General features: G+C 47.9%; 1 long non-coding RNA gene across 1 annotated transcript; it reads left to right on the plus strand.

The window, feature by feature from the left end:
• The first annotated feature begins 1936 nt into the window (after nt 1-1936).
• Nucleotides 1937-6553, plus strand: LOC120581960 (uncharacterized). Its single transcript, XR_005647408.1, has 3 exons — nt 1937-2265; nt 2411-2526; nt 4432-6553. It is a non-coding gene; the product is annotated as an uncharacterized LOC120581960 (long non-coding RNA).
• The last annotated feature ends 8169 nt before the right edge of the window (nt 6554-14722 follow it).

Here is a 14722-nt window from a genome sequence, read left to right on the forward strand (position 1 = left end):
TAGAAAGTATGCTCATGTGGAGAGGGACCCGCCATTTGTGCAGGAGGAGGTTTACCCATTTTATAATCTTGACCTCTCCCTGCCCTTCACTCTCAATGGATGTGAGTGACGAGGCTGAAAGGAGCTACTGAGAAGTCCTTTCCTCTTGGGGGCTCTGGCTGCCTGCAGGAAAACTGCATTCTTCCCTGCTCCCCAGTGCAAGGTTAGGCCCTAACATGGGACAATTGCAGTGGTCCAGCAAAGCCTGTGTTGGGAGGTCAGCCTGTCCTGTTCCTTATTTTGAGATCCACCGTAGCTGCACACCTGAGCCATGCTGTCCACCATCAGCTTGGCTAGTGAAGAGGTTGCTGTTTCACTGCCAATCCAGAGGCTTCTCGATCTGTCCCAATGGCCCAGATTTCTGGTGGGAAGAGACCTGCTGTTTGTTGGGCCCCCTCAAATCTCAACAAGAGAAGCTGTTTCATGCAGAGCAGGAATGCGAATGAGCTGAGTCGAGCTTAGGGCAGGCCTCAAAGAGTCAGACCAGTCACAGGCGCTCAGCGAAGGTCAATCGTACACTCTAGCCAATGAGCATTCAGTTCAGTGGCTCAAGGGAAAATGAAAAAACACATCTTATTGACCCACAATTTGAGGCATTCAATTTCTATCCAGAGGAAGTGAATATAAATGTTTATTCACATAGGTACTTATGACAGGTGAGTAGGTAAATAAGAATTAAGTGTGAGAGGAAAACTTTCATTTCTTGGGATTTAGAGTCTATTTGTGTGACATTTATAGGAACCTGCTTCCATGGTCTGACATTTTTGCAAACCCAAGAATAGAGCTGGGTCTACGGGCATCTTTGACACACGAAACCAGTCCTACCTCTGCTATGGGGACCACATAGGACAGAAGCTCAACTCTCTCTGATTGACTCTGGACATGTCAATCACCTCATTAATTTTCTCCTCTGCAAAACGGAACTAGCAGAACCTCTTGCACATGGTATTTGTGAGGGATGATTGATAAACGCAAGCGTTTGCGTCAATGTTTATGTGCTTAGTTTGAAGGGATAACACTTATGGGGGCGCTGAAAATGTGGGGCAAAAAGACCGATGAGCGTAAAGAGGGAGGCGGAGACCACGAGGGGGCCCCTCTGAAAACTTAGTGCATTCAGTGCTGCGTGGAGGATAGTCCACGGGCAAAACGAGAATAGTTCTCCAGCCTCCTCGGGATTCCAAGAGTAAGGCCAGCATCTTGATACTCAGTCTGCACCTTCCCACACAGCCCAGCATTAAAAGCACTGCTCAGGGGTCATCAGGACCCCCGGGCTCCCATCTGTCATTCTGGACTTCCCAGTCAGAACATAAGCTCCTTGTCTCACACAGGGCATCTCTGTGTGCCCACGGCCCTGGGCATAGAGCTGGTACAGAGCAGACAGACCCTCAACAAATATTTGCAGATTGTCTGCGGGAATGAGGCTCGACTTAGGCCAGCTGCATCGTGGACCTCCTGCCACCTCTCAGCCTGTGGTCCCTTTTAAGTCCTTAAAGCCACAGATGGAATGTGTCTCCTACCACCTGTGGGTAAAAGAAATGTTTCCTTGGTACTTCAAGGGGAGAAAAAGCCAAGGTGAGTCTCCAGAAGGCTGCAGGGCCACCTTAAGTGGCCCCGTGTGTGTATATCACCAACTTGGCCTTTCTACTGACATAGGAAAAGGTCAAGTGAAAGCTGATTTTCCTTGCCGGCTGGGCCACTGGGATGTCCACAGCTGGGCCCCCAGGAGAAAGAACGGATGCGAGCGCAGGAAATCCCAGCAGAGCCCCACATTCTGCAATGACGTGGTACCCTGGCCACGCCCAGCCGCCCGGCGGCTCCCCTGGGGGAAACAACTTCCTTTTGTCGTCTGACCCTGGCTGGCTGCCAAGGGCTTCAACAAGAGCCTTGTGATGTGCACGTTTGAAATTTGTTGGTGGCACAGAATGGCATGCCTAACTCGTGTTTAATGCCCGTCAGCATTTACGTCTCTTTCCCACGCCCACAGATGCAGACTGGCTGCGTGCGGGGAGCCGTGGTGTCCAGCTGTCTCAATGCCTGTCTGTATGGCTGGGCCTCCCTCGGGCCACGCTCCCTTTAACCCTCAACCCGCCCTCCGTCAGCACCGGCGCAGCTGCCTTTGGAGGAGGACAAAGAGAAGCTATACCCGATATCAGCCTCTGGACGTGCTTTATGTCGTTTTTAATCCTCATAACAGTTCCACGGGGTGTTATGGCATCTGTTTTGCAGGTGAGGAGACTGAGGTTCAGAGAAGTGAAATTCGGGGCTCAGGGTAACATGGTGGAGCAGGGACTCAACTCCAGTCCCGGTTCTCCAGCGATCAGGCTCTGCCCTGACACCCCAGCCCCGCTCTTCGGAGAATCATTCTCCCCAGGATCCTATTCTCAAGGACGGAGGTGGCAGTAGCCACACTGCTCATTCCCACTGCTTACACCGGCCTCACAGATGACCCCTGGCAGCCAGAGTTTGAGAAGAACCAAGACAGGCCAGGTCAGTTCTCGTCAAGCTCACGGTTTGTTTCAAGGGCATTTGACTCGATTTGAGTCATTGATTCTCAAAGTACAGAAGTCACTGTGCTCATTCTTCTCCGCTATTTTGTTTGTTTGTTTGTTCGTTTTTCTGTTATTTAAGAATGAAGGCAGCTCCTGCCTGACATACCCTATAGAGACACGCTTTAGCTCGAGCAAAGTCCCTGGGGGGGTCTCCAGGAAACCCAGAAAAATGCGATGCTTTATACTGGGGTGACACCGCCCTTTGCATGCTCTCAGTTCACGTGAGCTGGGAGGAAATGGCTCCTAACGCTCCGCCCCCGTCCTGGGCTATGTTCCCCTGGAAGATTAGAACTGGACAGCACTCGGTTGACCTGGGGGGCCGTCTCGGAAAGCTCTGGTAGGGTCACAGGGGAAGTGAGGCAAGAGAGGAAAGGAAGACAATACAGCGGGTGTTGACGAGCAGGTCCCTGCTGTGGGCACCTGGGTTCTTTGGGAAACCACGTAAGACACTCCTCAGAGTTGTGCCATCCAGGGGAAAGGAAGCTGGGACCCTTATCCACCAGTCGTTGAATGTTCAGAACTCCTCCCACACAGGCCGATCTTGTGGTACAAGTCCCCAGGGACAGAGACACACAGATTTGAGATCAGAATCTGGCAGCAGGAGTGGCGAGGGCCGAGGAGATGGGGGCGGGGTTTCCCCCATGGCGCTGCTGTGCCAGATCCCAGGAACGTCAGGTGGAGCTCTCGCCCCCTTTCCACTCCTCCTCCTTGTGGGTTTAGGTTTAGAAGATGCTGCAGCAAGGGCTCCAGGTCCCCTCGTCCGTCTGCACGCACACCTTCTCAGGCATCTCACGCCGAGGGAAAAGGAATCGGGGGTCGCTGCGCAGTTTGGGGAAGTCCGAGGGGGTGCATTTGGGACTTGTAATCAAGCAAAGGCCAAGCTTTCAGAGAGAAAAGAGGGCTGACCCAGAGACCCCTCAATCCGCTGGGCAGAGAATGCTAAGGCATCAGTGACCACTTGACAAGCTGGAGAACTGCAGGGAAAGCCTGCAATCATCACAGGATTTGGGAGTTGTTCAACACTCTTTCTGGGGGTTGTTCATTAAAAGCAAAGATGACCACAAAACAAAATCAATCATGGCTCCTCTTGTAAACACAAGGAGGGCTGGGGCATAAGAAGAATGGATCTTGCAGCCTGGGGGAGTATGCCACGCCCACGCCTTCTCAACGCCTAGCGATAAACCCACTGCCTCCTTTTCCTCCCATTCCCTCTGACTCTGTGTCTGTCCAGCTTCTCTCTGCTTCTCTCTATGGGCTTCTGCCCCCATTTGGTTTCTCTCCCTCCCTCACTTCCCCTCCCCAACTCTATCTTTATCTCTCTGGGCCACTGGATGTGCGAGGTGCCCATCACTATCTCCTGTCTCAGTCTTATCTCTTTATCCTTTCTCTACCTCTCCCCCTTTCCCTGGGCTCCCCTAAGCTCCTTCCCTGTCCTCCATGAGAGACTCATACACACCTCGGGGAAGGCTTGGAGTCTCAGCAATGGGAGCTGCATAAATAACCGGTAGCAGGGCACAGGGAGTATGTATCCTGGTGGCATGTTGCCTGCGCAGGCGGCAGACGGAGGCCTGACAGCTCGTCCATTGCCAAGGACGGCTCCTCGTGTCAGTCATCAGCCGCCTTCCATTCACCCGCCTCCTTCTAGCCACGATCAACATTTCAAAAGCTAACGCACAAGGCTTACAGTAGGTTCCTATAATTCACCAAGGGTTGTGCCTGCCGCTGGAGACAAGCTGCATTCTTCTCTCTGAGTGAGCTATTTTTAAGAATGCCGCCCCCCACCTTCGTTTCCAGTTCCCATCTCAGCCCAAGCACTGAATTAGATTCTTTCTTCATTTTGTAGGCTCCCCTTCGCTGTTATTATATAAAACCATTTCAGCCCTTAAGGAGTTGGCATCTGACATCCCCAGCTTCTGAATCCTCGGAACAGAGAAGGGAAGGAACAAACAGGAGGGAAGGAAAGAAATGTTCTGTTTCTGCTCCAGTAACATGAATCGTCAGAGAGTTAAATAGCAACAAAGTATTTGGTGCGAATCTTTAATATTCCCAGGAACTTGTCACCTCCTCCTTCAGTCCCAGAGCTGCCACTCTCCAAGTGATTCTGGAGCCTCTCGCAAGATATCACGCTTCCTATTATGCTCTTTAAAAAGCACCCCCCAGAGGAGAGATCTTAGTGATTAGACTGAAAAAGAAAAGCAAAGGTGCTCATTGCTATTTATAAGGAAAAGACTGAAAAAGGTGAGCCATGGATTCCTTTGCTGTCGGTCTTGCCTGTTTTCAGCCGGCCCTGCCCCAGCTCATCCTCTGGTGTGATTTGTTCCGTCCTCAGACTCCAGAGCCGCAGTGTTTGATGAATATCAAGGGATGCAGGTTGACCTCAGATAACTATATACTTTTATTAATCAATGTCACCCCAATAAATTTAATTTTTTTAAAAAAGAGAGTGAAGTGGAGAGAGGCTAGGTGCCAGCCACCCCGGCTGATGTACCCCTAGTGACAGTTCATCTCCATCTTAGATGAGAGCAGCCAGGGCATACACACCAATGACAGGATGCTTTCTCTACACTACACGTGTGGCACGTTGTCTTCATGCGGATTTGTCTAGAGGCAGCCCGTGAGACCAGGATTCCAGTGAGGGCAGTTTATCTGGGAGGATACACCTGTAAGGAAGTGAGAGGTAAGATGGGAGAGCAGGCAGCCAATGAAGCGTGTCATCAAGCAGGTCACCACTGTGGGCGCCTGGGGCTTAATATCCCCTGGGCAACTCCAGGAGAAGGTGTAGGTGTAGGACACACACCGAAGGGTAAGGGGGCCTGGGCTGTTTGGCTACCAATTCCTGCCAGTCCTTGTTTGAGGGCTCCTGGAAGGAGGACGTTAATTCTCCAGCACTTTGAGCTCGTGCATACGGTCTCCAGAGGACACCTCCAGCAAGGAGACGCAGGGGCTGACTCTTGGGAATCCACTGCAAAGGTCAGCTAGAGGGGACATGGGCACGGTACCCACAGCAAACATCAGTGACCCATAGCACTTGGGTTTGCGGTTATAGCTTCAAAATAAAGAGTGGGAATCTAAATTTAGCAGATACACACGGCCCTTACTACACCACAGCTCTTCCTGTCGGGTTTCTCTTGGGTTTCCAGGCATCAAGCCATACGGGGTCCAGAAGTCTTTGCCCCAATACCATAGTCATAAAGATTTTTATAGGAGCAGGGTTTCTCCTCATTTTGCAGAAAGAGCTGCCTGGTTATAAAACCCTATCCTCATCCCAGATCGCCTGCAGGAGTTTCTGAATCTGAGGATTTCTTTACCCTTTCCTGCAACACCTGTGGACCTAGAATTATATCCAAGCAAAGCGGAGCTTTAGAAAGGAAGATGACTCACCCCTCCCTCCGTCCTTGCCAGTTCACCTTTCTCACTGGAGTCTCTTCCCCGAACATGCAGCTTTTGTAGAAACACTATTGTTATTTGATGTGTCTGCTGACAGGCTCTCTCCCTCCTGGCTCCATGAGGATGAGCACTGAGTGTAGCTCATCCTGTAGCGCTGGGACTTGAAAGTTGGCAGGTATTCAGTAAGTTTTTCTTATATGAATGAATGCCATTGATGCCTCATTTAGAAATTCTTTTAGTACCTCATTACCTATAGGATCAAGTCCAAACCCCCTAATATGATTATTCAAGACCCTTTCCAGTTCCCTACCCTAATTTCCCACCCAAGTTCATGCCTGCCATTCCTCTATGTGGGGCTATTGACCATTTGGCCAAAATGTCGCCATTTTCACTCCTTTAGGCTTTGCATGTTCTCTACCTGGAATATTCTTCCCTTTCTCTGCCTGTTAAAGGGCTACTCTTTAGGATCCCCTTCAAATGTCCCCTCCTCTGCCAGGTCATCCCAAACTCCTCTAAGCAGTGCAAGATGATCCAGTAGGCAGACCCACTGTGTGTTTGGGTACCAGCAGGGACAACCAGTAGCTCTTTTCAAACCTTATTATTATTTTTTTTTTTGACATTTACAAAAAAGAAAGACAGTTAAGTAGCCAATATGGAAAATACTCTGAACTGACTTGGCTTTCCCTATACATTTTATTTTTGTTTTGTTTTAGCTAATCAAGTTTGGAGGAAAAAGCACCATAAATCTTTTGGAACTTAGGACCTCTAGAGACGTTATTATTGCTCTGCCTCCAGGCATTGAAATCACTCATTCATCCATTCATTCATTCACTCATTCAGCACACTTTGCAAGGCATCATGTAAGGCCTGTGACCTGGGAGATGCAGATATTCATGTGACCCAGGCCCTGCCCTCCAGGCCACACACTCTGGGGGAAGTGACCGGCATATTACAGATCATTAAGGTACTGTGAGGTTCCTGACCAGCTGAAAGCACCTGCTCTAGAAAAATAAATAATGACAATTATGGATTATAACCCATAACAAAGTAAATAACCAAGAATCCACACCAAATATAAGTAAATATCAGAATAAATAAATAGCAGGGAAAGGACAGTTCTCCCTTATAGTAGAATTCTAATTATTAAGTGCACGAGGAATGATGGAAAAAGAAAATCACCATTTGTCAGTCCCCACATTCATGATGGTTGTAGGCAATAATCAAACGCTAATGCTAAAATTAGTGGACAGACGTACACTGAGAAACAGGGTATTTGCAGCTGCTCCCTTAACTGAGCGATCAAAGCTAATATCACCAATGATGAGACAAGGTGACATCATTCTTCTCCTGACATGATGCACTAGGAAGGGCACAATATCACTTTTATGGTATTGCTGCCAAAAAATGCATAACTTCAATCTAATCATGAGAAGATAACATACAAACCCATATTAAGAGACTGGCTAGCATTCTTCAAAAGTACCATTGCCATAACAGGCAAAGAAAGACTAAGGAAGTGTTCCAGATTACAGGAGACAGGTCAGCTAAATGCAATGTGGACTCCTGGATGGGAAAAAAAAAAGGATATTAGAGAGACAGTAGGCTAAAGATGAGTAAAGTCTGTAGACCGGCTGATAGGGTTTTGGTCATTGTAGCAGGTTATGAAAAATGCTAACATTAAGGGAAGCTGAGTGATGCGCAGGATCTCCGTATACTATTTTGGCAACGTTTTTCTAGATCTGAAATTATTTCAAAACAATAAGTCAAAAATGTACGGCGGGGCAGGGAAGGAACTCTGCTGTTTCTCCACCTCGCATTATCACGGTCCCTAGGGAATTGTTTTGGAATATTTGTTTTACTTATTTCCATCCCCACAAGCCTGTATGCCTCCGCAGGGACTGCCTAATTCCCTCTGGGATCTCTGTGGTGCTGGCACACCGTTTCGTAGCACCCCCTCCTCCAGCACCCACTCCTTGCTGCGTAAGGATCACCGTGCCTTTTATTAAGAGAAAAGACAATGCAGAAGTAGTGTGTTGGGTAGATTGTTTGCAGAATTGTCCACAATTCTCCACCCATAACCTATCCATGTCCCTTTGCACTATAACTTTTCAGATTGTCTCTCCCCTCCCCTTGAATTAGCATTGGTCTTGTACTTGCTCTGACCAACGGGCAACAGAAATGACACTGAGTCAGTGTGGAGCCTCGGCAAAAGAGGCTTTGCATGGTTATGCTCATCCTTCTGGAACCCTGTTCACCCAGTGGTGAAGAGACCTGAGCTAGCTGGAGAGGGTGAGAGGGTACATGATACAGACAAGCCAACAACTAGCCAACCACCAGATACATGAATGAAACAATATTTGATCAGGAACTTGCCAACTACAGACTCAAGAGTGAGCCCAGCCAAGAACTGAAGAATCACCCAACTGAGCACAGCCCTAACTGCTGACTCACAGCACCATGAGCCAAATAAATGGTGGTTGTTTTAAACCATCAAGTCTCGGCATTGTTTATTACACAATAGATAACTGACATAGGTAGCAGACACCTATATCTCGGTAGCCTATAGCTCTAGTCTCAGGGACTAATACTGATTATCTTCTCTTTTTATCAGATAGACAAATGCAAAGACATGGATCCTTGTTTTAAACAAAGGCTAGCCCCAACCAAAATAATGCCAGAGAGGTCTCCTCTCCTAAGAGAGAGAACATGGAGCCCTCCCCCAAAAAAGAAAAGGAATCCTTGCAAAGCAGTCCTGCCGGATGAGGACACAAACACAGGCGAGGCCAGCTGGCAAGGATCTCCCAGGAAGGGATCCTTGGTGCACCAGGCGAATTGGGCCACAGAAGCAGAGGGGATGGGTGTGGAGACAGGGGGCTGAGTAGTCTCCCTACACAGCTCTTGTGTACACCTCTCCCTGAGAGATGGCTGGCACAGTGTCTGGAGGCTTAGGTTGCAAAGTGAAAGCCTCCCAGGCTACATGAAGCCCAGAGGAGCCAGACAGCCTGGGCTGAGACTAGCACAGTGGAGAAATGTACCCCAAAGTGATCTCAGAGGGCAGGAAGGGGATATGCGCACAGCCAAAGGTCTGGCAAGGGCAAGGCGAGGGGATGCATCAGGGCTGCTGGGGGTCACCCTGGCATGTGAGGAAGGCACCAGCCACGGAGTCTCTGGGGCCAGAAGTGACTCTCAGAGGCTGGGACCAAGATGGGCAAGACTCTCAGGAGGCGGGACAACCGGCTAAAATTCCGGGTTAACCCCAGCAAGAGTTGCTCTGGTGGAGCACCCCACGGTTCGTCTCATGTGCTTGGCCCCTCCACAGCAGAGCATAAGGACGACACCGAAGGGACTAGGGGGGCCCCGTGCAAGGGGAGTTTGAGCTTCCGGGTACTGAGGGTGCATATCTCCATAGAAACGGCGACCGCTGCATGTGGCAGCTGTCCTCTGCAGCAAGATGGAGCCTCTCCTGCCCGGTGCCATGTCAGCAAACCAAGGCCTCAATGGCTTTCATGTCCCTGCAAGGGCTCCACCCGACCGGAAATGCAGCACGTCCGGTCAGCCAGTCCCCAGACGCCAAGCCAACTCTGGGCCTTCTCATCCCAACAACTTCGACCAAGTGGCCGCAGCCAGGCAGGTATTTTCTGTTTTTCTCTTCCTCGTTCTTTGTTCTTTATCCTATAAAAGCTTCCTGCCTTCTCTCCTATTTTGCCCTTCTCTGAAAGGAGACTGTCCACTTTATAAAGTGATAACGTTCGTATCACCTGGATTGTCCCCTTTAATCATTATTGAACACTTCAAAGTGCCCCCTATCCTGGACTCTGTGGGAGAAAAGCTGGGTAGTCACTTTGTTTCTGTGTCCTTGGTCAGGATTTAGCACTTGTCGCTAACTGGAACAATCTGTCTTTACCTGCTGGGGACACAGGTACACTTCCCAAAGTGACAGCTCATCTTTGCTCTTAGGAAGTGCCTCCTCGCCCTGGGCACAAAGGAGTCCCCAGTGTCCCTTCGCCATCTCTGCTCTCTCACAGCATGAGGGCCCTGCTCTTTCCAAGAACTGGCTGTCAGGGCTGAGGACCACACAACCCAGCTGCACAGATCACAAGAAAAACATACTCATCAAATGTCAGACTGGCCCAATCTTTGAATTGAAGAATGACTTGTGGTGTGTTTTGCTGGGAGAAAGAAGAAGAAATAGAAAAGAGAAAGAAGGAACAAAATAGTCGAAAGATATATGATGGTCAAGAACTCTTCTTAGGCAGGCAATAGACCACCTTGGGGGCGCCGTTCCTTGATGCAGGTCATCCCAGTGGGCAGGAATCCCCCGCTCACACCCCTGACCTGGGACTCCTTCCTGCGCCAGCCCAGGCTTTCACCATGCGTCCAGCCAAGCTCCTCAGCACACCACATGCTACACTTGGCTGAAAGCTAAGCTTGGGTTTATTCCAGCCCAGCTCAGCTCTTTCTCTGTCTTCTCCCTCAACATGGAAAACAGCTATTAAAATAAACAGCAGGGCTCTCGGCCACACACACCCTTGTTAACTCCCGTGATTAACCGTGAAGGAGCCAATAAAGAATAACCCTGCAATTAATTGATTAATGTGGATCTCCCACTCCTGAGTCTGAGCTGTCCAGCTCATCAAGGCCACGGTGAAGGGTCCAACGTGAGCTGGAGCATTGAGGGTCACAGTCCCTGGGAGGCCCATCTGCCTTTGGGGGTTCGCCTGTGGACAGGTAGGTGTGAGGGTGCCAAGGATGATCCCTGACAGAAGGCAAAGACACCTGCGATGGTTCAAATTTGTGCCAAGCTTCACCATCACTTGGAATAAGGCCCTTCTTCCCATGGTCCAGGCTTCATGTGTCCATGGGAGATGCTGTCACCTGCACCTCCTGCACATGAGGCTGTATCCTATTTTTGATCAGAAAAATCTAAGCAGTAGGTTCAAACTTGAAACTTGCTTCATCCTACAGGGATGGAGCAGAATTTTCTCAGGAAGACAGAGCTTCCCCAAGCCACCACTTACAATGCGATTTCCCCTCCCCACTCCCTGCACCCCCGAGAAACTGAGAAGCATTACCTAGTAATTCTGTCAGACATGAGATCCCCAAGAAGCAGACCCTGAGACAAGGATTCCAGTGCACATAGTTTATTTTGGCATAAAAGAGAGTGAGAAAGCTAGTCAGGAAAGGAAGAACAGCCAATAAATGGTGCAGTGTTGACCAGTTGACTATGGGTCACTGGAGTTTAACCCCCTGGGAAAACTGAGAGCTGGTGTAGAACACAGGCCTCAGATTATTCTCAGAATAACTGGGGCATTTTTACACCAACTCCTGCAGTCTCCAGTTGAAGTGGGTGGGTGGGGGAGGGAAAAAGGAGAATGTTAATTCTCTGCATGTCCAGCCTTTCACATGGATGGGTCAGAGGGGCTTCAATGGCCAGAGGAAACCTTCAGGAAAAGCAAGACAGGCGCTGGTCGTTGGGAACTGAGGACAACATGCACCAGAGTTGTGCAGGCCAGGAGCATAAGCAGAGGCTCCCGACATCTGTGCAGGCAGCTCCGTAAATAACACTGGTAGCCCTGCAAGACTCTGAACTGGCAAGGGCAGGTAGGGGAGGAGCCCACACTTTCCACAGGCTCAGGGAAGTCCTGTGATTTATCCACAGTCACACAGTTGGTGAAGAGCTGCTCGAACTCTTTGATCCCAAATTTTAAATGTTTGCTATTTGACCACTTGACCAGAATGAGAAATCTGGGGACAAAAGGACAGCGGATGAGACGAACAGAGGAAACCCTCAAGGACATACGTCACCTACCATTTACTGAGAAGTTATCTGCTTGGCCTTGTTCTAAGTGCTTTCCATGAATTTTCTCATTTACTCTTCACAATAACCCCATGAGGTTGAGATTATTTTCCCACCCTACAGATGAAGAAACTGAGGCACAGAAAAGTTAAGAAACTTGCCCGAGGCCACGCAGCTAGGAAAGGATACATCTGGGGCGCCAAACTAGGCAACCTGGCTCCAAAGTCCATATGTGTAAGACCACCCTACCCTGTCTCTCTGTATTCCTAAAAAGCTTGCTCATGGCGGTGCCTGCTTGAAGGCTGCTGAGTCCTTCTCAGCTAAACACGATTCCCAGGATTTTTTTTTGACATCGGCAGAGAGGCCATGACCAGGTGGGGAAGAAACCAGGAATTCCTCAACCATCTAACTATCCACCTGAGCAGAGGCAGCAAAACACGTAGGCAGATCTAGCTTTGGGGTCTACAGCCCTGGGTTTGAATGCTGAGTTCTCCATCCAGTCATTCCATCAGGATTTTGAGGGGCAGCCATGTGCCAGGCACTGTACGAGGTACTGACGTTACAAAGGTCAAAATAGTGAGAAAAGCCAACTGGAATTCTATATTTAGACTGTCAATCAAGTATGAAGATAAAATAAAGGCACGTTCACATACAATGACTCATAAAATTTATCTCCCAGTTACCCTTTCTTAGAAAGCTCTTGGAAGACATGTCTTGGCAAAATAAAAAAATAAACTCGTAAGGATAAATTAAAGAGGATGGTGACAGGACATGACAGAATAACAGATCTGCACCTAGAAAGAAGGCGGGACAGAGGGGGACAAAGAGAAGAACAGTAGGGGTTGAGAAGGGAATGATGAATTATTTGATGAATTCGAGAGAAATATTGATGAGATCAACAGCTCTATAGAAGTACTGGGCAGGGGTTGGGGGTGGATGAATTGACATGGATATGCAGAAAATTAAGCAAAGGAAGAAATGGAGCAGTTTTTCAAATATAGAAAAATAATCATACTACATTTTTTGATTCATCCGTGAGCAACATTCTCATTGCCCTAACAATGGAAACGAAAATTTGATTAACCAGAAGTTGTGACATATTGAGATTGATGGGGAGGGACTGGGTCAGTGGTGGGAAGATGTTCAATTCTCAAATATTATAAAAGAAGTTAATAAATAACATACAAACCGACACATCAAGAAATAGTATGAATATTTGGCCAAAGCTACAAAAGGTGGTCAGAAGGTACAAACTTCGAGTTACAAAATAAATAAGTCGTGGAGATCTAATGTACAGTGTGGTGACTACAGTTACTAGCACTGTATTGTATATCTGAAAGTTGCTAAGATAGTAAATCTTAAAAGTTCTCATGACAAGAAAAAAAAATGTAGATGCTGACTTATCGTGGTAATCGTTTCCACGATATACCATGCATCAGATCAATATGTTGTGGACCTAAAACTAATAGTGTTATATGTCTATTATATCTCAATTAAAAGGAGGAAGAACCAAAACATTTTAAAGAAGAAACAGTATAATAATAGAATGCATATAACAATAATATGCATATTATTTAGGGGGAAAACAATTAAGGGGTGAAGTGCTTGGGTATTGAGGGGCAGGGCAGGGAGGCCAGGAAGGGAATTCTTATTTTCTATTTTGCAAGTCTCATACTCCTATAGGAGTTTTTTCAATCTACTGATTTTTTCAGCGTGCAGGATTTACTTGCAAGAAATCTAAATGAACTTCTTTAAAAAGAAGAGCCGTAAAAAAGCGGGAAATATTTTTGCTGAATTTCTTCAAATTCTTGGCTCAGCGAGAATGAATATATGCATCTTTCTTTACGTAAAACTTTTATTGTTAGGAAGTTAATCTCTCCACACTCCTGCTATATAAACATTAAAGAGATTGTTAAGAATTCCTTGTCTAAAGGGCTGCTAAGTGGACAGTCAGGCCGGGGCACCCACAGTCATGTTCCACTTTGGCCAACAAAGCATGAAAAAAGTCAGTGGGATTTAGAATAACGAATATGAAGAATTGTGGCTTATAGTTGGGACAGACTGAATTTTCCTGTGTCCCTGAACTGCCGCACCTGACCAGCTCACCGGTGGCACTTCCTCGACTGCCTTCATCTCCTTAGATGATGCTGTGGCCAAGAAAAACCTGAGCCGTCTTAGGGAGTGTCCGCGCTCGTGGGAGCACATCTCTAGAATCAGCCTCTGCCAGGAGGAGATTGTATCAGAGAGGTGCTGACACTTGCATCGTATCCGATTAAAGGAGTAAATCTTCCCCAAAGCTATTTAAAAGACAAACATGATATTCTTATCCCTGGGAAAATATAAATAATTTTTACAGGTAGAGAGATGTCCCTTTCCAAAATTTATTGCATGATAAGATTGGGAGGCTTTCTCAGATAAAATGGGACAGATTTCATGTAAGCAAAGAGGCCCTTAATATTATTTCTATTCCAGGTCTTCAGGTTTCCAACGGGGCAACACAGGAGTGTTGGGTCAGGCAACTCCCAGATCCATCACTAAGCCTCCCCCAGCTTTGAATCAGTGTGTAGAGAAGCTCTGGGGTCCATCCTGCAGGCCTCCCTGATTCTCAGGATAGGTAGGGGTGAGAGTGTATGTGTTGCTATGAAAAATGGAATTCCTCAGCTCAAGAGCCCAAATTCTACCACGAGGCCAGCACTCGCCGTGAAAAAAGCTGATCCGCAGCAGCTTTGCAGCAGCCGGAGGCAACAAGGAGTGATGTGAATTCAGAAAGACCCGACGCTGAAGGCTCCTCTCTCCCGATTTTGGAAGTATCACCTCTGCCTCCTGGTTTTCCCTCTCCTTTTTCACAACTGAATTTCAGCACTAAAGGAAAATCTGCATGTGTCTCATCCAAATATTATTCTTAATCGTGATGCTGCTACAATGTACAATAATACTTTGTAGAATTATA

Source organism: Pteropus medius, unplaced genomic scaffold (genome assembly GCF_902729225.1).
Source record: "Pteropus medius unplaced genomic scaffold, Ma_sr-lr_union100, whole genome shotgun sequence".
Classification (NCBI taxonomy): Eukaryota; Metazoa; Chordata; class Mammalia; order Chiroptera; family Pteropodidae; genus Pteropus; species Pteropus medius.